Source organism: Staurois parvus, unplaced genomic scaffold (genome assembly GCF_062004578.1).
Source record: "Staurois parvus isolate SC_StPar_1 unplaced genomic scaffold, SC_StPar_1.0 ptg000544l, whole genome shotgun sequence".
In the NCBI taxonomy this organism is placed as follows: domain Eukaryota; kingdom Metazoa; phylum Chordata; class Amphibia; order Anura; family Ranidae; genus Staurois; species Staurois parvus.
This window is the reverse complement of record NW_028318340.1, coordinates 9,719,929-9,744,352: the sequence shown is the minus strand read 5'-3', so window position 1 is coordinate 9,744,352 and position 24,424 is coordinate 9,719,929. Positions and strand designations below refer to the sequence as shown.

At 40.3% G+C, this 24,424-nt stretch overlaps 1 protein-coding gene across 3 annotated transcripts in view; it reads left to right on the top strand.

The window, feature by feature from the left end:
• The window catches only part of B3GLCT (beta 3-glucosyltransferase), a 523,490-nt gene that overhangs the window by 310,423 nt on the left and 188,643 nt on the right, over positions 1 to 24,424 (top strand). The gene's annotated exons all lie outside the window — the stretch shown is intronic.

The window sequence follows — 24,424 nt, the reverse complement described above, 5'->3', positions numbered from 1 at the left end:
AGGGATCCTCTGACCTTCACAGTGGATGCTCTGGTAAATCTTTGGGCTCAATTCAAGCTTGTTTATGCCTCTCCTCTGATGAAGATCCTCTCTTGACTGCTGCACAAGATAGAGGAAGAAAAGGTTTTGGTGATTCTCATTGCACCAATTTGGCCCACAAGAACATGGCACACAAACATACTCAGACTTTTGGCAGGAGCGAGCCCTGATCCCTTCCAAACACACCAAGCCTATTGGTCCAAGTCCTCTTATTCCATTCCACTTCTCAGTCATTGGCGTTAATAAAAACCCAGGTCTTAAAGGATTTGGTATTTCTGACTCTTTTCTTTCCACCTTACAAATAACAAGAAATTCCAACTTCCGTAAGATGTACCATTGCACATGGAAGGCTTATTTTGGTTGGTGCCAGGACAGAAAGCAGAGTCCCAGAAAATATTCTATTCGTTGTATTTTGGACTTTCTTTAGTCTGGTTTTAACTGGCATCTGGACCGAACTACCCTCAAGGGACAGGTTTCTGCTTTATCCATTTTATTAAAACAATTTCTTCAGGAAGTTGATTATTAATCTTTTTCAATTCAACCTCCAGTGCCAGCTTGGAATCTCCGCTTGGTGCTTTTTTATACTTCAGAGATTTCCTTTTAAACCAATTAGAGATTTTCTACTGGAAAGCCTAATTTATTATTATGCTTTTCCTGATTGTCATTACACCTGCTAGGTGTGTTTCTGAATTGGCAGCTCTGCCCTGTAAAAAAAACGTTTTTTTTGTTTGTTTTTTGTTGCACAAGAACAAGGTGGTTTTTGAAGCCAAAACCTTCCTACCTATCTAAGATGGTCTCTTCTTTTCACCTCAGTGAGGACATTGTTCCCTTTGGCCTACCCCAAAACATGACAAGGAAATTGCCCTGCATTGCCTGGATGTGCTCAGGGCTGCCACAGCCTACCTGAGAGCCATGTCCTCTGATCACAAGACAGAATACCTACTTGTCCAGCCCGTGGACCATCATAGGGGCATTCTGCTTCCTGTTCCACCATTGCTAGGTAGTCCAGGCAACTCCTTTCTAGGGCATACACCCATTCCCCTAGTGCTGTCTAGGGCTTTTCAGCATTAAGCATCTGCTTCCCAAATTTGCAAGGCTGCCACCTTGTCCTTTGGTCACATATTTACAAAGTTCTACAGGGTGGATGTGCAGGCCTCACTTGATGCAGGGTTCTGCCGCATGTTGCTTCAAGCTGTCATCTGAGTGTTTTTTGTTTGGGTCATTAACCCTTGTCTCCTTTCAGACCTATAGGCAATTCTGTTTTGCTATGTTGTTTCTTAACTGCTTGCCGTCCAGCCACTGTAGAAAAACGGCCACAAGGTGGCACCGCTGGGCAAAATCACGTTTTAAAACGTCATTTTGCAAAACAGGTAGGGGGCGCGCATGAGCCCGCCCTACCCGTCCCGCCAATCGCGGCAGCAGGTGTCAATCACCGGGTCCTAGCCGGTCATTACCCGCCAGATTCCAGCGATTGCCGGCAAACAGTGACACAGAGCACAGCTGCAGTGTTTACACTGCAGCTCTGCTCCCTGTCAGCTCCTAACACACTGATCCTGAGAGGGGAGTTTCTCTCGGGATCAGCGTGCTCCTGTGAAGCACACACCCTTGCCCCCTAGAAAAACACTCCCCTCACACAGTTAAACCTTTCATTGCCTAAAAAAAGTTAACACATACCTAGCCAGTGCCATTAGTACAGTGTCAGTGTTTTTTTTTTTTTTGCACTGATCACTGTATTGGTGTCACTGGGGATGTCAGTGACCCCAAGTCAGTTCCCCCCCAGTGTCAAAATGTCTGCCGCAGTCCCGCCATAAGTTGCTGATCACCGCCATCATTAGTATAAAAAAAAAAATCCCAATATCTTTCCCGCCAATTGTAGATGCTATAACTTTCACGTAAACCAATTAATTTACACAGATTGGGATTTGTTTTAGCAAAGACATGTCGCGGAATACATTTTGGATGAAATTTTTTACTGGACATGTTTTATAGCAAAAAGTTCAAAATATTGTTTTTCTCAAAATTGTCAGCCTTTTTTTTATAGCGCAAAAAATTTTAAACGCACAGGCGATCAAATACTACCGAAAGAAAGCTCAATTGGTGGGAAAAAAAAGGATGTAAATTTAATTTGGGTGCAGTGTTGCATGACCGCGCATTTGTCAGTTAAAGTAACGCATCGACGTAGCACAAACCGTGTCTGTAACCGCTTCCTGGCCGCCCTATAGCAGAAATACTGCTACAGAGCGGCATGGGTGCGCAAAATCACACGTATATATGATTTGCGCTCCCGTGGTTTCCACGCCACTGCCAGAAAGTGTCAGATTGCCTGTCAGTACACCAGTCATCACATTTAACCTATTGATTGCCAGGAGCACGCTCATGCTCAATAAACCTCCATTGCTAGTATAGTGTCTGAACGGATCAATATCTTTGATCAGATCAGCACTATACAAGTGTTAACATTAGTATAGCGTCCCCAAAAACGCAGCATTAGTGGGATCAGCCCCGGCTTCTGCGTTTAGCCCCTACGCTTACCCCGCCATTCTCCCCCAGCAAGTGCAGTGTCAGTAGGTCACTGTCACTTGATACATTGCACACAAAACCGCAGTGTTCGCAGAATCAGGCCTGATCTCTGTTAGCACTTGCCGGTAAATTTTGATGACTCTCATATGCAGCAGAGTGCCAGTACTAGTGCCACACTACCTTTTGGTGAACTGGCGAGTACCAGCGGTCTAGTACATCTTGGTCTTTCACATACCTCCTTGATTTTTGTGGCTGTTTTTCCCGGAATATCTGTATGTGTTGAATGTGGATCAAAGCAATTTATAGCACAACAATTTATTGTTGCCAACCCAAATTGAAACCTTGCCAGATCAGTCGCATGGAAACTCATTACGGTTTCTGAATTAAAATTTTTTTGGGGCCTAACCCTCAACATGGGCATTACTAAAAGAAATGAATTGCGGTTGTATTGGTCCGCAGACCCGATTTATCATATGCCGTGTTCTCTGCTGCCATGGCCAGGCATAGATATGAGCGTATAATGTGTTTTATGCATTTCAACGACAATACATCTGTCATCCTTGGGGGGGTGACTGTGAATTTGACCGGCTCCACAAAATTCAGCCCCCCGCAAATCACCTTAACCAAAAATTTGCAGATGTCTATACTCCCCAGCAAAAAATCTGTGTTGATGAGTCCCTGATGAGTCTGCCTTGCATTCAAGCAATTTCTCCCCAGCAAGCGTGCCAACAGCGGACAACAGGCTATACGTATAAGTTTTGGATTTACGAGGGAAAAGATAGTCACGTGGAGCCACCCGGAATGCCCAGACTACATGGGGAGCAGTGGCAAAATAGTTTGGGACTTGGTGTCATCCTTTTTCCATATGGGGTACCACTTATACGTGGACAATTTTTATTCAAGCGTGCCACTATTTAGACATTTGTACAATCTTGGAACTGGCGCATGTGGAAACGTGTGACCTAATGTGTGCCCACCATTAAAAGTGGGTGGATGCAGGGCGGTGTATTCTAATGGTGGGCATACCACACACTTTTTCTGGCAGAGATTTCTTCTCTTTTTTTCATTCAGTCCACAGGCCGCATACAAAAAAAATAGAACATGGCATACACACCCAACAAGGACCAGCGATGTACTGGTACATCACTGGACTTTGGTTATACCAGGATGATGCCTACAGCTGCAGGCATCATCCTGGTATCGTTTTTTTCAGCCGTCGATCGGCTTTCATGTAAAAGCAATCCTAGTGGCTAATTAGCTGCAGGATTGCTTTTACAAGCAGCGGGATATGATGCCCCCCTCCCCCACTGCCTTCCATGGCCTTCTCGGGCAGTCCTGTGCCATCGTGGGAACCTGAGAATGCAGCCGGTGTTTCTGTCAGCTGACCACAGAGCTGATTGGAGACCAGAGTGGTGCCAATCATCTCTATAGTCTAAGAATTTGGAAGCTACGAGCATTTCATCACTTCAGTTTTGCAGGATATAAACAGCGCCATTTGTAAATTGGGAAAGCATCTGATCACACCGATTTTGGTTTGATTAGATAATGTAAGGGCAGAGGAGATATCTAGAGCATGACAGACCCCAGATTTTTCAAAAAGAATATATGACAATGCCCATTGAAGTTATAGGGGATATTTGCATTCCCTGTGATAGCATTAGAAGTGATAAAAAAAAGAAAAGAAAATTACAGTGTAAAAATAATAAAAAAAAATCAAAATAACTTAAAAAAAAAAAAAAATCGCCCCTCCCATGCACGCACACCTGTGTGCTCAAGCATTGACCCTGTGCCGGTATGTAAACAGCGGTTGCACCATACATGTGAGGTATTGCCGTGAACGTCAGATTAAAGGCAGTAATTCTAACACTAGACCTCCTCTGTAAATCTAAAATGCTAGCTTTTAAAGTGTTGCCTATGGATATTAAAAATGTATGCAGTTTGTCGCCATTGCATGGGGCATGTGCAGTTTTAAAGCATGTCATGTTTGGTATCTATTTACTTGGCATACCATTATCTTTTATATTATACCAAATAATTGGCCAATATATTGTGTTTCTCTGCATTAAAAGTAAATTGTTTTTTTTTTAAATCGCTTTTGAAAAATCGCTGCACGAGTACGATGTGCCATACAAAAATTGTAGTACCCACCATTTTATTCACTATGGTGTCTGCTTTAAAAAAAAATATAATGTTTGGGGGTTTAAATTAATTTCCTATCTAAAAATACAGATTTTTTTCATGTGAACAAAGTGTCAGAAAAGGCTTGATCTTCAGGTGGTTAGAAGAGTGAGCGATATGTGGCATAAACTTCTAATGCTGGGCATAAAATGTCCCCACCCCCCAAAACAACCCCTTTTTTGGAAAGTAGACACCCCAAACTATTGGCTGAGAGGCATGTTGAATCAATAGAATAATTCATTTTTTTACCACAAGTTTTTGGAAAATGACAAAAAAAAATTATTTTTTTTTTACACAAAATTGTCACTTAAATGATTTAGTGCTCACACATGCCATGGGTATATGTGGAATTACTCCCCAAAATACATTCTGCTACTTCTCCCAAGTATGGGGGTACCACATGTGAGAGATGTTTTAGCAGCCTAGCCAAGCACAGGACCCCAAAATCCATTAAGCACCTTCAGGCTTTTAAAGGACTTTATTTCGTCATTACACTTCCAGACTATCACAGTTTCAGAGGCCCTGAAATGCCAGGATAGATCCTAACCCCCCCAAATGACCCCTTTTTGGAAAGTAGACACCCAAAGGAATTTGATAAGAAGCATGGTAAGTATTTTGCAGATCTCATTTGTTGCCACAAGTTTTTGGAAAATGAAGCAAAAGAACAAAAACATATTTTTTCTAATAGTAAAAATATATAAAGTGCAGCGCTATAAATTATATAATCAAATGTCCCGTTTAGATAAGCAGCATGTAGTAATATATAACCAATAATATTTAACAGTCAGTATAGTGATAGGTGTTTCTCTTTAAATCCGTGGTGGTGTTCCAAGTGTTATGGAGAGATTATGCACTCACCAGATGCACAATGTAAATGTGCATTAAGAAAAATCAGCAGAAGCCTCCTTTAAGGGTCTGGTCTAGGATGGGGGAAATATCCTCCCTCAGGGTGGTTAATCTGGTCAGGAGCACACAGAGATAATCCATCCTCTAGGTGGATGGTAGTATCAGGAACACACAGGGTAGTATGGAGATCCAGCTGGCCAGAGGTCCCTTTAAGGGATGGATGGGTGCAGGTGCCTGGATACAGGATCTCCCTTCTATGGAATCTTTGGGATGGCTGGATCAAGCAGGCTCTATGAATGAATAACTCCTCAAGGGGGAGTGTAGAGAACACTCATAGTGTAGTCATTGAATACAATTTATTGTAGTATAACATGAATTTGCAAATTCCAAGAGTTAAAATAAGGATGTGTAGAGTTAAATATGCAGCAAAAGGTATTGCAGAGTATAGTAGCGTTGTGCATTGGACTGACCATCCAGAATGAAAGATGGCTGCCAGGCCTCCACGTGGCTCCTGTGGCGTGTCATCATGGCGTCTTCACCCCTGCTGACGCTTTTCTATTCTTTTTTAATATTTCAAAACCTTGTGAGAAAAAATGAGATCTGCAAAATACTCACCATGACTATTTTTAAATTCCTTGGGGTGTGTACTTTCCAGAAAGGGGTAATTCTGGGAGTTTGGTGCTATCCTGGCATGTCAGGGCCTTCGAAACTGTGATAGGTATTGAAGAAGTGAAATGAGGAAGTTACGCACTTTCAGGCTTTCAAAGTGGTCATTGGATTTCAGGCTCCTGTATGTGGCTAGGCTCCCAAAAAGTCTCACACATGGGGTATCCCCATACTCGGGAGAAGTAACAGAATGTATTTTACGGTGTAATTCCACATATACCCATGGCTTGTGCAAGAAATAAATCATTTAAATGACAACTTTGTGTAAAAAAAAAAAAAAAATGTTTTTGTCATTTTCCAGAAACCTGAGGAAAAAAAATAAATCTTCCATGGACTCAATATGCCTCTCAGCTTAGGGTGTCTACTTTCCAAAAAGGGGTCATTTGAGGGTGTTTGTACTATCCTGGTATTTTAGCACCTCAAGAAATGTGATGGGCAGTCAGAAAGTAAAAGCTGTGTAAATTCCATTATCTATACCATAGTTTGTAGATGCCATAACTTTCACACAAAGCAATAAAATTGGGATTTTTTTTAACCAAAAACATGTAGCAGAATACATTTTAGCCTACATTTATGACAACATTTTAGTTTTTTTGGATAATTTTTATGTCCGAAATGAGAAAATATTGTTTTAAAAAAAAAAAAAAAAAAGTTTTCTTCAACAAATGTTTTTGTTTATAGCGCCAAAATAAAAAGTGCACAGGTGATAAAATACCACCAAAAGAAAGCTCTATTTGTGTGAATAAAAGGACATACATTTCATTTATGTAACATATTGCATGACCGCGCAATTGTCCATTAAACTAGCACAGCACTGTATAGCAAAAAAAGGCGTAAATTGCAGTATCTATACCAGCAATGGGCAAACTACGGCCCGGCGGACCTTTTAATCCAGCCCGCGGAGCTAGGCTCCTCTCACAGTCCGCCCTGAAGACCGGTGTAGCATGAAAATCTGTCTCCTATGAGGATCTGTCCCCCTCGACGTATCTGCGCATGTGCCGGAGATCGCCGATCGGCTGCTAATGCCTGAAACTGGCACATGCGCAGATACGTCAAGGGGGACAGATCCTCATAGGAGACAGATTTTCATGCTACACCGGAACGGCGCGGGAACACGGCGAGAGGAACGTGCGGAGCAAAGGTAAGTGAATTGACACAGGGGGGACTTGGGGACTTAATATGGGGAATGAATTACTATGGGGAATGAATTACTATGGGGAATGAATTACTATGGGGGATGAATTACTATAGGGGGGATGAATTACTATAGGGGGGATGAATTACTATGGAGGATGAATTACTACAGTTGCAAGAAAAAGTATGTGAACCCCTTGGGATTACGTGGAGTTTTGCATGAATTGGGCATAAAATGTGCTCTGAACATCATCGAAGTCACAACAATAGAAGAACACAGTCTGCTGAACATAATACTACACAAACATTAGATGTTGCCATGGTTTAATTGCACATAACATGTAAACATTCACAGTGCAGGGAGGAAAAAGTATGTGAACCTTTGGACTTAATAACTGGTTGACCCTCCTTTGGCAGCAATAACCTCAACCAAACGTTTCCTGTAGTTGCAGATCAGACCTGCACAACAATCTGGAGTAATTTTGGACCACTCCTCTTCACAAAACTGTTTCAGTGTAGAAATATTCTTGGGATGTCTGGTGTGAATCGCTCTCTTAAGGTCATGCCACAGCATTTCAATCGGGTTGAGGTCAGGACTCTGACTGGGCCACTCCAGAAGGCGTATTCTGTGCTGTTGCAGCCATTGTTTTGTTGAATTACTTGTATGCTTTGGGTCATTGTCCTGTTGCATCACCCATCCTCTGCGGAGCTTCAGTTGGCGGACAGATGGTCGTACGTTTTCCTGCAAAATGTCTTGATAAACTCTGGAATTCATTTTCCCATCAATGACAACAATCCGTCCAGGCCCTGAGGCAGCAAAGCAGCCCCAAACCATGATGCTCCCTCCGCCATGTTTTACAGTGGGGATGAGGTTTTGATGTTGGTGTGCTGTGCCTTTTTTTCTCCACACATAGTGTTGTGTGTTCTTCCCAAACAACTCAATCTTGGTTTCATCTGTCCACAGTATATTTTTCCAGTAGTGCTGTGGAACATCCAGGTGCTCTTTTGCAAACTTCAAACGTGCTGCAATATTCTTTTTGGACAGCAATGGCTTCCTCCGTGGTGTCCTCCCATGTACTCCATTCTTGTTTAATGTTTTCCTTATTGTAGATGTGTCAACAAAAATGTTAGCATGTGCCAGAGATTTCTGTAGGTCTTTAGCTGACACTCTGGGATTCTTCTTTACCTCATGCAGCATTCTGCGCTGTGCTCTTGCAGTCATTTTTACAGGACGACCACGCCTAGGGAGAGTAGCAACAGTGCTAAACTTTCTCCATTTGTAGACAGTCTGTCTTATCGTGGACACATGAACATCAAGGCTTTTGGAGATACTTTTGTAACCCTTTCCAGCTTCATGCAAGTCAACAATTCTTGATCGTAGGTCTTCTGAGAGCTCTTTTCTGCGAGGCATGGTTCACATCAGACAGTGCTTCTTGAAACCAGTAAACCCAAAACAGGTGTGTGTTTTTTAAGGGCAGGACAGCTGTCAGCAACACATCCAATATCATCACACTGATTGGAGTCAAGGTTGTCTCACTCCTGGCTCCAATTAGCTCTGGGAGAAGTCATTAAGCTAGGGCCTCACATACTTTTTCCTCCCTGCACTGTGAATGTTTACATGTTATGTGCAATTAAACCATGGCAACATCTAATGTTTGTGTAGTATTATGTTCAGCAGACTGTGTTCTTCTATTGTTGTGACTTAGGTGATGTTCAGAGCACATTTTATGCCCAATTCATGCAAAACTCCACGTAATCCCAAGGGGTTCACATACTTTTTCTTGCAACTGTATATGGGGGATGAATTACTATGTGGGGGATGAATTACTATATGGGGGATGAATTACTATGGGGGATGAATTACTATATGGGGGATTAATTACTATGCTTACTATGGGGGAATATTACTATACTTACTATGGATAACACATACACATCATTCATCTACTCTTGGTCCGGCCCCGGGTCCAATATATGAACCCATTGCGGCCCTCAAGTCAAAAAGTTTGCCCACCCCTGATCTATACCATAGTTTGTAGACGCTATAACTTTCACACAAAGCAATCAATATACACTTATTCGAATTTTTTTTACCAAAAACATGTAGCAGAATACATTTTGGCCTAAATTTATAACTAACTTTGAGTTTACTATATATTTTTATAGCTGAAAGTAAAAAATATAGTTTTTCTTCAAAATTTGCGGTCTTTTTTTGTTTATAGCGTGAAAAATAAAAAGCGCACAGGTGATCAAATACCACCGAAAGAAAGCTCTATTTGTGTGAAAAAAAGGACGTAAATGTCCTTTGGGTGCAGCATTGCATGACCGCGCAATTATCAGTTGAATTAGTGAGGCGCTGAGTAGCAAAAAGAGGCCTGGTCATTAAGGGGGGTAAATCCTCAGGAGTGCAAGTAGATAATCCTCAGTTTATTACTTGGGTACATCTCATGGTTTAAGAATGCACATCTTGTACTACACAATTAAGATAATATAAATTTTGTCATGCCTGTAAATTCCTTATCTTGGAGTACAGTACAGGACACAGGCCCTCCTCTCTGTGTCTTTATCACTTCCTATTGCTTGCTAAAATCTGGAGTCTTCCTGCTTTTTTATGTATACAGTATAAATTGGTGTGTCATCATTTTTGTTACTAGATGAAGAAGCAAATGTATTCTTGCATTATCTTGTTTTTTAAGTATGTTACAGGTTTTGTGTTTATGCATGTTAGTAGTGATTTTAGTGTATTTTTTTTTCATTACAATTCAATTTTCGTTTATCTATCTGTGACCCTGTTAGGGAGATGAATATTCAGCTTCACCCTGCACACATAGCTCTACAGTTTGTAGAACGGTTGAAAGCAGCAGCCATTGATGTATTGGTGATATCCATGGAAACAAACAACAAAATGTTTAGGAAATTTAAAAGCCCCCATTATTAGGTAGCATATCATCTTACTAAAAAAAATTCTTTAAAAAAAAAAAAAGAAAAGCTGCCCACAATAGTGATAGGCCACTATGAATGTTTCGATGCTAGGAGATGCAGCAAGTTCTGACACTGCCTGATGCCTGTAAGAATGGCCCAGGAATCATAACAGGGTTTTAGAGTCTGCTGATTTTTTTTTTCTTTACAAAGTCATTGTAGAGTCTCTATAATGTCTCTGAAAGGATAGGTTTTTGACAGTAATTATACTGTATACTGTATAAATGAAATATGTTGGATTGTTTTTTAGAGCACTGGTTTCGTCATCATTGCCTGTTAGGAAGCTTTTCCCTTACTTCCTGCTACTACCCTTTTCCAAACTGTGAATATCAGGAATAAAGTTGACAATAACTAATTTATATTGATGTGTAAAGTGTTTAGGAATCCTTGCCCTAAACCCTCTGGTTATGCAGAGTGATACAACAGTAATCATCCATATTGGGTTAGTTGAGCAAAGGTCTAAAAAAACATACATATTCAACATGGATGTCTCTTATTGAACATCCTCTTAAGTTCAAATATTTGCCAATTAATTTTTTTGATTTTTTTTTTTTTTCTGTTGCTAAGTTTTGAAGAAATGGCAACTTACATGAGAACATCACAGGGATCTGATGCTGAGTTTTTCTAAAGCATACTCGACCTGCAGTTGTTATTGACTTAGACAATGTCAGACATTACCAGAAGGTATATTCTGCAATCTGGTTTTAAGCAAGCCCTTTTTGGAAAGTAGACACCCCAAACTATTTGCTGAGAGGCATGTTGAATCAATAGAAAAATTAATTTTTTACCACAAGTTTTTGGACAAAAAATTGTCACTTAAATAAATTATTGCTAACACATGCCATGGGTATATGTGGAATTACTCCCCAAAATACATTCTGCTACTTCTCCCAAGTATGGGGGTACCACATGTGAGAGACATTTTGGCACTCTAGCCAAATACAGGACCCCAAAATCCAATAAGCACCTTCAGGCTTTTAAAGGGCTTTATTTCCTCATTACACTTCCAGACTACCTATCACAGTTTCGGTGATCAAATACCACCAAAAGAAAGCTCTATTTGTGTGGAAAAAAGAGGAAATAAATTGAATTTATGTACCGTATTTTATGACCGCACAATTGTCAGTTAAACTAGTGCAGAGATGTATAGCAAAAAAAGGGCGTAAATTGCAGTATCTATACCGTATTTTCTATATCTTTTACACAAAGCAATCAATATAAATTTATTGGGATTTTTTTACCAAAAACATGTAGCAGAATACATTTTGGCCTAAATATTGTGACTAACTTTGAGTTTATTATTTATATTTTATTACCGAAAGTAAAAAATATTGTTTTTCTTAAAAATTTTCAGTCTTTTTTTGTTTATAGTGTAAAAAATAAAAAGCGCACAGGTGATTAAATACCACTGAAAGAATGAAAGAACGCACATTTCATTTGGGTACAGCATTGCATGACCGCACAATTATCAGTCGATTATCTGGTCATTAAGGGGGGTAAATCCTCTAACTGGCAAGTGGTTAAGATAGGAAGAATTTCGACTTGCCTGTAAATTCCATATTTTGGAGTACTGTACAGGACACAGGAAATCCCCCAAACTCTCTCACTCTGCGTTGCTTAGTACAACACTGAAGACTCATGGGACAGGGTTAAAGGGGAGGGGGTGCCCCAAGTGGGTGTTTACTCAAACATTTGCTAGTTTTGCCCAGTTACCTGAAGATACAAGCCTATAACCTATGATGTATGAATAAGTTATCTGTGTCCTGTTCTGTACTCCAAGATATTGAGTTAACAGCCAAGTCAAAATTCATCTTATCTTTATTGCTGTTATGTTCTTGGAAAAAAGTTGGTTAATAGTATTTACTGATGCAATAGGTCTTGGCTGGACTCCTTGTTAATTGAATTGTTTTGGCCTCACATTGATTTTCCTTGAGTTGTATTGAAGCATGAATGGTAGAAGAATATGGAGTCTTGCATGGAAAGTGACAGTTATTGCAACAGTAAAGAGCTATTTTAAAAAGAAAAGTATCCCAACAAATAGCTTTTATAAAAAGCTTGCTTGATTCACCTTTGAAAAACCAAAGGTCCTACTGAAATCTTTTCAGCAAAAGAGGAGAATTATGGTTAATAGCATCTGAATAGTGATCGTCTTCCCAGTCACCATCTCTACCCCTCCCGTTCTGCTGTTTAGGTCAGCCTTCACAGAGCTAGGCCATTGGTGAAGTGGGGAAGTTGAGAAGGGGAGAAAAAAGATGGATCCTAAATTTTGGGAAGTCACTATTTGCATACTAGATTGTACAATGTACAACACATTTTTTGTACATACATTTTTTTTTTTTTTTTGTTTCTTGTTTTTTTCTTTAGTTTGGATAGGATAAGGATGGGCTTAGATCCTTTTCAGTGTTTTTTTTTTTTTTTGCTGTCTATTTCTCTGCTGAAGATATTCCTCTGTAGGTTTTTCTTGGTGCCCAGTTTACCAGATACAGAAGGTAAATCTAAATTTTTACAGAATTAGATGTGGGGGTTAATCTTCCAGTGGAAACACCTGTTCCTGAAACAACTGTCTAGGAAGGAAATTTCCCTTACTTTGGGTATTTTCCTCTAACTTTCTGTTCTTGGATGTGCATACACTTTGAAGCTCTGGCATATATTTTATTCACATACAATGTAAATTAACCAACTAGTCCCCTTATACATCACTCATCTATGCATAATCATTGAATGAAAAAACTTTGCTTAACCACTTACCTTCCTGATGATTTACCCCCCTTCATGACCAGGCCATTTTTTGCGTTGCTGCCCTGCGTTACTTTAACTGACAATTGCGCGGTCATGCAACGCTGCACCCAATTGAAATTCATGTCCTTTTTTCCCATGAATTGAGTTTTCTTTCAGTGGTATGTGATCTCCTGTACGTTTTTAGTTTTTGCGCTATAAAAAAAAAGACCGACATTTTGAGAACAAAACAATATTTTGGACTTTTTGCTATTAACCTCCCTGGCGGTATGATTATTTCAGATTTTTGGTGCTGAAAGCGGTACCATTTTTTTGCATGGAAATATGTATTTTTTTAATTGTAGGCCTGTAATTTTTAGGAAAAACTCACTGAAATCTGTCCGAACAAGAGTCTAGTAAACATCCCGGGTATGATAAAGTTTGAAACACAAAATCATAAATTATAATTTAATAAATAATCATAAAAATAATATAAAAATAATAAAAAATTTAATTCAATAATATAATCAAACCAAAAACACTGAAATTTTAAATATAGCGCCAAGTTCGCACATCACTGAGCAAAGTCGCAGAATCGTTTTCAGTGTCTGATGACGAATTTCCCCACGAATCACTATCACTCAATTCTGCAAGTGGTTCTGATTTACTATCGCTGTTCTCTAGCCGGTCTAAAACCGCTTTTGACCTAAAGGGACACTTTTTGGATGCCATGGACATTTCTCAGTTTCCAGGCAGAAAGAACAGACAAAATGCAGGCAGGGCGCCGGACAAAGCACTCAGGACAAAATGTATGTGAAATTGGTTGAGACAGCAATGTTTTACTATGTAAAATGTAAAAAAAAAAATGACATTTTTTAAAATTTTTAAATTTCCCGCCGCCGCCGCCCGTACGTCCCGACGTCACAGGGACAGGACACAGAAGCCGGATGCCGGCATCGGCTGGAGGAGATGGCTGGGGATGCTGCAGGGGACACATCGCGGGAGCGCAGGGTAAGGTAAGTGAAGCACAAATGCCGGAGCAGTGCAGCAGGGTATTCCCGAGTGTAGCTCGGGGTTACCGCTCTTGGTACTGAAATGTTACCCCGAGCTACACTCGGGAATACCGCTAAGGAGGTTAAACAAGTCCAGTAAAAAAAAAAATCAAATGTCGTCATAAATTTAGGCTAAAATGTATTCTGTGACATGTATTTGCTAAAAAAAAATCCCAATACGTGTAAATTAATTGGTTTATGTGAAAGTTATTGTGTTTACAAATAGCGGTATAGATACTGGGATTTTTAATTTTTTTTTTATGCTAGTAATGGCAGCAATCAGCGACTTTTAGCGGGACTGCGGCAGACATTCTGACACTGGGGGGGAACAAACTTGGTGTCACTGACATCCCCAGTGACACCAATACAGTGATAAGTGCTAAAAAAAAAAGCACTGACACTGTGCTAATGACACTGGGCAGGTAGGGGTTAACATGCGAGGTGATCAAAGGGTTAACTATATGTAGGGAGTGTTTTACTAGGGGGCGTTTGCTTCACTGTAAGCAAACTGATTGTGCTTACACACCGAGCAGTGTGCCCGAGCTGACAGCGGCGGCCGCTAATGGAGGCGCGGGTAGGGCGCTCGCGTGCCCTCTACCCGGTAAAGCAACATCAAGTGTATATATATATGAGATTTTGCGCACCCGTGCCACCCTGTAGCAGTATTTCTGATATAGGGTGGTCGGGAAGCAGTTAAAGTGGAATTACACTTAAGTAGTAAAAACAGCAAGCAGGCAGCTCTTTATTGCGAAAGAGATATGCTATGTCTCTCCAGCAATAGCAAACATCTACCTGCTAGCAATCTGCTATTGAAAGTACAATGAGCTGTGCTTATGGGGGTCAATGTGCATTCTCGGCACCCCAGCTGTGTACCATTGTGGGGTTACCTCATTCACCCACCAGCCAATCAAGAGACTTAAAGCCTGGCACTTGGAATTAGCTGGGTAGAACATAACCGCAGCCAGCGAGGGATGTATCTGTGACATTGCTGGTAGGTGAAGGTGAGTATTTTTGTGTTTTAGCTCTGTGGTCTTGCAGCTCTGACTCCAACAATGGCTGGGAATTCCAGGAGCTGTGAGCTCATGCACTCCTTAATCTCCCCCGCAGTTGTTGCTCACTGACACATTTTACAGTATGTGCCTCCGTATTGCACTTAACGCCTTTCCTTGCAATGGGAATCCTGTTAAAGTAGAAGTAAACCACCACAAGGAAAATTCTCCTCCAGGAGCTTGTGTACATGCGCATATATATATATATATATATATATATATATATATATATAGTAAAAATGCTGACAGGCAGGAAGAATAATCTATGGCAGGCATTCAGAGTCTTTTGTCATAAAAAGCCAACCAATCGGCATTTTTTATGAGTTTACTTCTGCTTTAAAGTATACTTAAACTCTAACTGAAATACATTTTGGGGTCCATTTACAAAGCAGTGACAGCAGCTGCTTAAAGAAAAAAAAAATTATTTGCATTTACTGCACATAATTTATTGCACATTTCCTTTACAAATGTAATATGCGCTCCTCTGGCTTTAGCACTGTTAAAATAAATGAGAAAGCAAAAGAAAAATTGTGTAAAAGTTGTGTAACTCTTCTCCAAAAAGCAGAAAAGACAGTTTAATGTACCACAGGCTGTGGAGAACATTTTATTAATGGGCTGTAAAATGCAATCCACGTTGTGAAGCAATATACAGTGGCATGCAGATTAGGATTTCTGTTGTCTGTTATAAATGAGCTTCTTAGTTTGCTAAAGTAATGTGTTTCATAAACAACTGTTTTTTTTTATATAAACTAGTGTCTTTAGCATTTTTCCTCCTTTGTTGTGCTTAGTGTTACTGTTCTCCTGCAGCCTACAACAACCCCTTCCTGTCTACAGGATGGGGTTGACGCTCAACAGAACCGCACAAGAGCCTTCGGTATAATCTGCCAGGATTGGGTCCACCACCCCAGCAATTGGATTAAAGGCAGGTTCAGTAAACTTTCTGCATGAAATGCGTTTTTAAGCCAGCTATCAAATACAAGCAAGGGCAGAAGAAATATATATTAAATTTTTAGCTAGAAACGGCAAATTGAAGCTGCAGAAAGTAGTCATACTGTAACTCATGCAGACCCACTGTGCTATCTATTTCATCTGAATTTGAGAAAAATCCAATGCTTAAGCCTTTAGCTCTGCTTCCTATTAGTCATTTTACTGAATGAAATATCAAGACTACAAAACTGCAGTAAATAAATCATAATTTGCTGTATACCACTGACGTATTCTATTTACAGTCTCGGTCTGTACCTGTTGACATTGTTGTAATACTTGCTTAAAGTGTATCTAAAAGCATGAAGGTTTTTTTTTTTTTTTTACCTTAATGCAATCGCTACACTAAGGTAAAATACCTTCCATGATCAACTCCCCCCTAGCCCCACAAATACTTACCTGTTTCCGACTTTGATCCAGTGCTGCTTTCTCATCCATACTCAGAGACAACCGTGTGAGCCAGTGGCTCCTCCTGCTGTCAATCAGATCCTGTGAGCAGAAAGCAGGTAATGGGGCCGAGCCACAAGCCTAGCTTGGGAGCGTGCCTGCTCATCTGTCCCCTTAGCAAGCGGCTTGCTATGGGGAGATACAAAAGAGGCAGGGCAGACAGCTCCAGCAGACCTCAGAAGAGGAGGTCCAGGGCTGCTTCCACCTTAACCCACAAAACCAAAGGCTAATGCATGTTTTTAGGGAGAGCACAGTGGTTATCAAAGTGATTTGAGTTTTGCAAAATAAGTTGCATATAAAGTGGTTCTAAAGTCTAATTTGTTTTACCTTATAGCATTCCCCGCATTAAGGTAAACAATTCCCTGCTATCTTTTCTCCACCCCCCACCTCTCCATCCCTAAACACTTACTTGATTCTTCTCATAAGAGCATAGGCTGCTGCTACTGTCAGTCAAACTCCTATGAGAAGGCAGCGGAAGTGTGGCTTACCAGCACTGTGTGTGTCTATGAACATACACACCCCAGCTAGAAAGTGTGAACGCACAGGCACCCCCATAGCACTTCTCTTGATAAGGAAGCACTCAGAGGAAGGAGGAGCAGACAGCACCAGTATTAAACTTCCAAAGAGGAGGTAAGGGACCGTTCTGTGCAATATCATTGCGCATGACAGGTAAGTATAACCTTTTTTTAATTTTAAGAAATAAAAACATAACCTTTAATCAGCATAAGACTATATTACCTTAGATTGAGGTATGCACACCAGCCTATGCATGTTCAGACATTTTACATTTAATATGAATGACTCCATGCAGAAGAATGAAATAAAATGCAGTGTAGGTTAACACCCTATAAATACAGTGTGTGTATATATATATATATATATATATATATATATATATATATATATTACAGGCATGCTTTGACTGGATGGGATGGTGATATCACGATTTCTACCTCATCCAATCAGAGAACACCTTCATTGAAAAAATACAAGGCATTCTGTGAATGGCACAGGACCTGGAAGATTTTGGAAATCACCTCGGTGATTGTCACCTTTCACAACAATCTCTCAGGTCTGAGATATGCAAACTTATGGACCAATGCTATAAATATAGACTAGACTTTAGCTTTAACCACTTGCCCTCTAGAAGATTTACCCCCCTTCATGACCAGGCCATTTTTCATCTGGTAATTACGCGGTCGTTCCATGCTGCACCCAAACAAAATTTATGTCCTTTTTTCGCACAAACAGAGCTTTCTTTTGGTGGCATTTGATCACCTCTGCGGTTTTTGCTTTTTGCTCTATAAACAAAAAAAGACCGAAAATGTTTGAAAAAAAACAATATTTTTCACTTTTGGTTATAAAAAAATATCCAATAAACAAAGTTAGTCATAAATTTAGGACAAAATGCTACAAATAAAAATACCAATACATGTATATTACGGTAATTGGTTTGTGTGAAAGTTATAGCGTTTACAAACTATGATATATATATATTGGAATTTACACAGCTTTTACTTTCTGACTGCCTATCACATTTCTTGAGGTGCTAAAATAGCAGGGCAGTACAACCCCCCGCCCAAATGACTCCTTTTTGGAAAGTAGACACAACAAGGATTTTGCAGAGAGGCAAGTTAAGTCCCTGGAACAATTTTTTTCCACAAATTTTTTGAAAATGGCAATTTTTTTTTCTGTTACACAAAGTTATCACCTAAATTGACATATACAGTGGGGCAAAAAAGTATTTAGTCAGCCACCAATTGTGCAAGTTCTCCCACTTAAAAAGATGAGAGAGGCCTGTAATTGGCATCATAGGTAGACCTCAACTATGAGAGACAAAATGAGAAAAAAAATCCAGACAATCCCATTGGCTGATTTGGGAAGAATTTATTTGCAAATTATGGTGGAAAATAAGTATTTGGTCAATATCAAAAGTTCATCTCAATACTTTGTTATATATCCTTTGTTGGCAATGACAGAGGTCAAACATTTCCTGTAAGTCTTCACAAGGTTGGCACACACTGTTGCTGGTATGTTGGCCCATTCCTCCATGCAGATCTCCTCTAGAGCAGTGATGTTTTGGGGCTGTCGCTGGGCAACACGGACTTTCAACTCCCTCCAAAGGTTGTCTATGGGGTTTAGATCTGGAGACTGGCTAGGCCACTCCAGGACCTTGAAATGCTTCTTACGAAGCCATTCCTTCATTGCCTGGGTGATATGTTTGGGATCATTGTCATGTTGGAAGACCCAGCCACGTTTCATCTTCAATGCCCTTGCTGATGGAAGGAGGTTTGCACTCAAAATCTCACGATACATGGCCCCATTCATTCTGTCCTGTACATGGATCATTCGTCCTGGTCCCTTTGCGGAGAAACAGCCGCAAAGCATGATGTTGCCACCCCCATGCTTCAAAGTAGGTATGGTGTTCTTTGGATGCAACTCAGCATTCTCTCTCCTCCAAACACAACGAGTTGTGTTTCTACCAAACAGTTCTATTTTGGTTTCATCTGACCATATGACATTCTCCCAATCCTCTTCTGGATCATCCAAATACTCTCTAGCAAACTTCATATGGGCCCGGACATGTACTGGCTTAAGCAGGGGGACACGTCTGGCACTGCAGGATCTGAGTCCCTGGCGGCGTAGTGTGTTACTGATGATAGCCTTTGTTATGTTGGTCCCAGCTCTCTGCAGGTCATTCACTAGGTCCCCCCGTGTGGTCCTGGGATTTTTGCTCACCGTTCTTGTGATGATTTTGACCCCACGGGGTGAGATCTTGCGTGGAGCCCCAGATTGAGGGAGATTATCAGTGGTCTTATATGTCTTCCATTTTCTAATTATTTTTCCCACAGTTGATTTGTTCACACCAAGCTGCTTGCCTATCGCAGATTCAGTCTTCCCAGCCTGGTGCAGGTCTACAATTTTGTTTCTGGTGTCCTTCGACAGCTCTTTGGTCTTCATCATAGTGGAGTTTGGAGTGTGACTGTTTGAGGTTGTGGACAGGTGTCTTTTATACTGATAACAAGTTCAAACAGGTGCCATTGATACAGGTAATGAGTGCTGGACAGAGGAGCCTCTTAAAGAAGAAGGTACAGGTCTTTGAGAGCCAGAAATCTTGCTTGTTTGTAGGTGACCAAATACTTATTTTCCACCATAATTTGCAAATAAATTCTTTCCAAATCAGCCAATGTGATTGTCTGGATTTTTTTCCTCATTTTGTCTCTCATAGTTGAGGTCTACCTATGATGCCAATTACAGGCCTCTCTCATCTTTTTAAGTAGGAAAACTTGCACAATTGGTGACTGACTAAATACTTTTTTGCCCCACTGTAGCTAACGCATGCCATGGGTATATGTGGAATATCAACCCAAAACACATTATCCTACTTCTCCCGAGTATGGGGATACCACATGTGAGAGACTTTTTGGCAGCCTAGCTACATACAGGCCCCCAAAATCCAATGACCATTTCCAGGCTTTCAAAGGGCATATTTCCTCATATCAGTTCTCCACTAACTATCACAGTTTTGGAGGCTAGGATAGTACAAACTCCCCCCCCCCTCCCATCCCAAATTACCACTTTTTGGAAAGTAGACACCCCAAGAAATTTGATAAGAGGCATGGTGAGTATTTTACAGATATATTTGTCACAGGGTTTTGAAAAAGTAAAAAAAAATAAAATTTTGTTTTCTTTCTTCACTTTCCAAAAACGTGGCAGCATATGTGCAAAATACTCACCATGCCTCTTAGCAAATACCTTGGAGTGTCTATTTTCCAAAAAGGGGTCATTTGGAGGGGTTGCTTCTACTATCCTGGCATTTCTGGGCCATCATTAGAAGCTTATGCCACACATCACCCACTCCTGAAGACCAAGACTTTTCTGACACTTTTTGTTTACAGGAAAAAACAGTTTTGTCTTGTTTTTTATTGCTAGAAAATTACTTTGAACCCCCCAAACATTATATATATTTTTTTAAAGCAGAGACTCTAGAGAATAAAACAATGGGTGTTGAAATTTTGTACGTCTCACAGTATTTGCGCAGCGATTTTTCAAACGCAAATCTTTTGGGAAAAATATACTTTTTAGAATTTTAATGCACAAAAACACAATATACTGCCAAATTGTTTGATAGAGTATAAAAGATGTTACACCGAGTAAATAGATACCAAACATGACATGCTTTAAAACTGCACATGCCTGTTCAATGGCGACAAAGTACATACGTTTTTAATATCAATAGGCGATGCTTTAAAAGTCTTTACAGCGATACCTCACATGCATGGTGCAACTGCTGTTTACTGGCATGAAGTTAACACTTGCGCACACAGGTGCATGCGGGTACAGGGGGGGGGATAGCTAGGGTGTTTTTAGTTTTCTTTTTTTTTTTAAGTTGTATTGACTTTTAATCTTTTTACACTGTCCCTTTCATTTTTTTAATCACTTTTATTGCTATCACAGGGAATGTAAATATCCCCTGTGACTGCAATAGGCAGTGATAGGTATTCTTTGTTGAGAAATCTGGGGTCTATTAGACTCTAGATATCTCCTCTGCCCTTACATCATCTGATCTCACCAAGATTTGTGTGATCAGATACTTTTCCAATTTACATATGGCTCTGTTAAAGTCCATCGAAACGGAAATTATGAAATGCGCGTAGCTTCCAGTCTCTTATGATTGGCACCATTCTGGTCTCTGATCAGCTCTATAGTCAGCCAGCGGAACTGCCGGCTGCATTCTCGGATTTCCCTGTGGGACAGGAGAGCCCAAGAAAACTGAAAGGTGGATGTAGAAAACTGTGGAAGATGCCTTTAGCTGCAGGCATCATCCTGGTATAACCACTCAAAGTCCAGCGACGTACCAGTACATTGCTGGTCCATATTGGACATATATGTAACAGCAGAGAACACAGGCATATGATGAATCGGGTCTGTGGACCAATGTGACTGCAATTGATTATTTTTTGCAATGCCCATGTTGAGGGTTAGACCCAAAAATGTTTTAAATTCAAAAACCGTGATAGGTTTTAATGCGAATTGTCTGGCAAGAGCTGAATTTGGGTAGGCGGCAATGTGTTCTTGTGCGTATAAATTGCCTTGGCCCACAATCAATTGGTGCAGATCTTCTGTGAAAAACAGCGGAGGGGCTAAACGCTAGTGCTGACAGCGAACGGGGCTGATCCTGCTAACACTGCATTTTTGGGGACACAATACAAAGCAGGCACTAGAATAGTTCTGTTCATGATCATATTGATCTGTACAAACGCTATACTAGTAATGATGATCAGAGACCTATAGTGTGAATGCGATAGTGTGCGGGGAATCTAACGCTAGCTGACCCTGGCTGTGAGGGGCGCTAACTGACCCTGATGCTATCTGATGTCACTAGTGGCTGTAATACAGTGATCAGTGAAAAATTCTATATACTGACACTGTACTAATGGCACTGGTTGGGTGGCGGGGCGATCAGAGGGTTAATAGGGGCGATCAAAGGATTAAATGTGCTAACGTGTGCGTGTAAAATGTAGTGCTTTTACTCGGTGTGGTGTTCTCTCCCTGGACTGACTGGGGGGGGGGGGCACAGGCGCATTCACACCCCAAAATAGGACGCGACCTAAGATTATGTTGCATTGCCAAGAACTGCTTCTCACCTGCAAAATATGGGTAAGCAGTCCGCAAGTAGGTAAAAAAAAAAAACCCTTAAAAAAATTTTAAATAAAATTCTCAATATAGTGTTTATTTATTTTTTTTTATACTTTTATCAGAATAGTATAATTTTACCATAGTAACATTGTTTTTTTGTTTTTTTTACAATTTGCTTTGCAGGAGAAATAAAGATCATTTCTCCTGAAATGCTAAGCTTGCTGTCCTGAACCTAACTCATTCATGAACTGTCATGAATGAGTTAGGTTTTTGACAGCTCAAGATAGTGATCTGTGATTGGCTGGAGTTGGTCGCATGGTACAGGGTGCTGTGATTGGCCCCATGTATCATGTGACAGCTGTGGGCCAATCAGAGCTCGCTAGGAAGAGAAGCAGAGCTGTTATGAATGAGATTGATTCATAACAGCTTTGTTTACATTGTGACCATAACAATCATATGATCACCGGGGGCCCGTTCACCAGGATCTTCATTCCGCTGTGTCCACCGGACACAGCAGTCGTGGGGGGGGGGGACCAGAGCCAGTACAGCCAGAACTACATACGGGTATGCCGCTATGCCTGTAGCTACCGCCCAGCCACAGTACATTGCGGCAGGGTGGTCGGGAAGCGGTTAACCACTTGCCATTCTGAGGATTTACCCTCCTTTCTGACCAGGCCTCTTTTTGCTATTCAGTGCTGCACTATTTCAACTGATAATTGCGCATGTAATACTGTACCCAAAGGAAATCTACGTCCTTTTTTCACACAAATAGAGCTTTCTTTCGGTGGTATTTGATCACCTGTGCGCTTTTTTTTTTTGGCTCTATAAACAAAAAAATTAAAAAAACAAAATGTTTTTAAAAAAATTATATTTTCTCATTTCTTTCATAAAAAATATCCAAAAAACTAAAATTGAATCATAAATTTAGGACAAAATGTATTCTGCTACATGTTTTTGGTTAAAAAATCCCAGTAAGTGATAGATCATGAATTTACACAGCTTTTACTTTCTGACTGCCCATCACATTTCTTGAGGTGCTAAAATACCAGGATAGTACAAACATCCCCAAATGACCCCTTTTCAGAAAGTAGACACCCTAAACTATCTGCTGAGTGGCATATTAAGTGCATGGAAGATTTATTTTTTTCCACAAATTTTTGGAAAATGACAAAAACATTTTTTTTTTTTTTTTTTTTTACACAAAGTTGTCATTTTAAATTATATATTTCTCACACAAACCATGGGTATAAGTAGAATTACACCCCAAAATATATTCTGCTGCTTCTACCGAGTATGGGGATACCACATGTGTGAGACTTTTTGGGAGCCTAGCCACATACTGGAGCCTGAAATCCATTGACCCCTTTGAAAGCCTGAAGGTGCATAACTTCCTCATTTCACTTACTCACTACCTATCACAGTTTCAGAGGCCCTGAAAATGGCAGGATAGCACCAAACCCCCCAAATGACCCCTTTCTGGAAAGTACCCCCCAAGGAATTTAAAAAGAGGCATGGTGAGTATTTTGCAGATCTCATTTTTTCTCGCAAGGTTTTGAAATATAAAAAAAGAAAAGAAAAATGTTTTTGTTTTCTTTGTTTTCCAAAAACTTGTGGTAACAAACGAGATCTGCAGACCATGCTTCCTATCAAATTCCTTGGGGTGTCTACTTTCCAAAAAAGGGTCATTTGGGAGGTGGGGCGGTTGGTGCTATCCTGGCTTTTCAGGGCCTCCGAAACTGTGATAGGTAGTGAGGAAGTGTAATGAGGAAATAAAGCCCTTAAAAACATGAAGGTGCTTATTGGATTTTGGGATCCTGTACTTGGCTAGGCTGCCAAAAGGTCTCTCACATGTGGTACCCCCATACTCGGGGAGTAATTCCACATATACCCATGGCATGTGTGAACAATAAATCATTTACGTGACAATTTTGTGTAAAAAAACAAAAAACAAAACTTAAAAAAATAAATTCTTCTATTGACTCAACATGTCTCTCAGCAAATACAGTAGATTAGGGTGTCTGCTTTCCAAAAAGGTGTCGTTTTGGGGGTTGGGGCATTTTATGGCCAGCATTAGAAGTTTATGCCACACATCATTCACTCTTCTAACCACCTGAAGACCAAGCCTTTTCTGAAACTTTGTTCACATGAAAAAAAAATCAGTATTTTTTGTTAGGA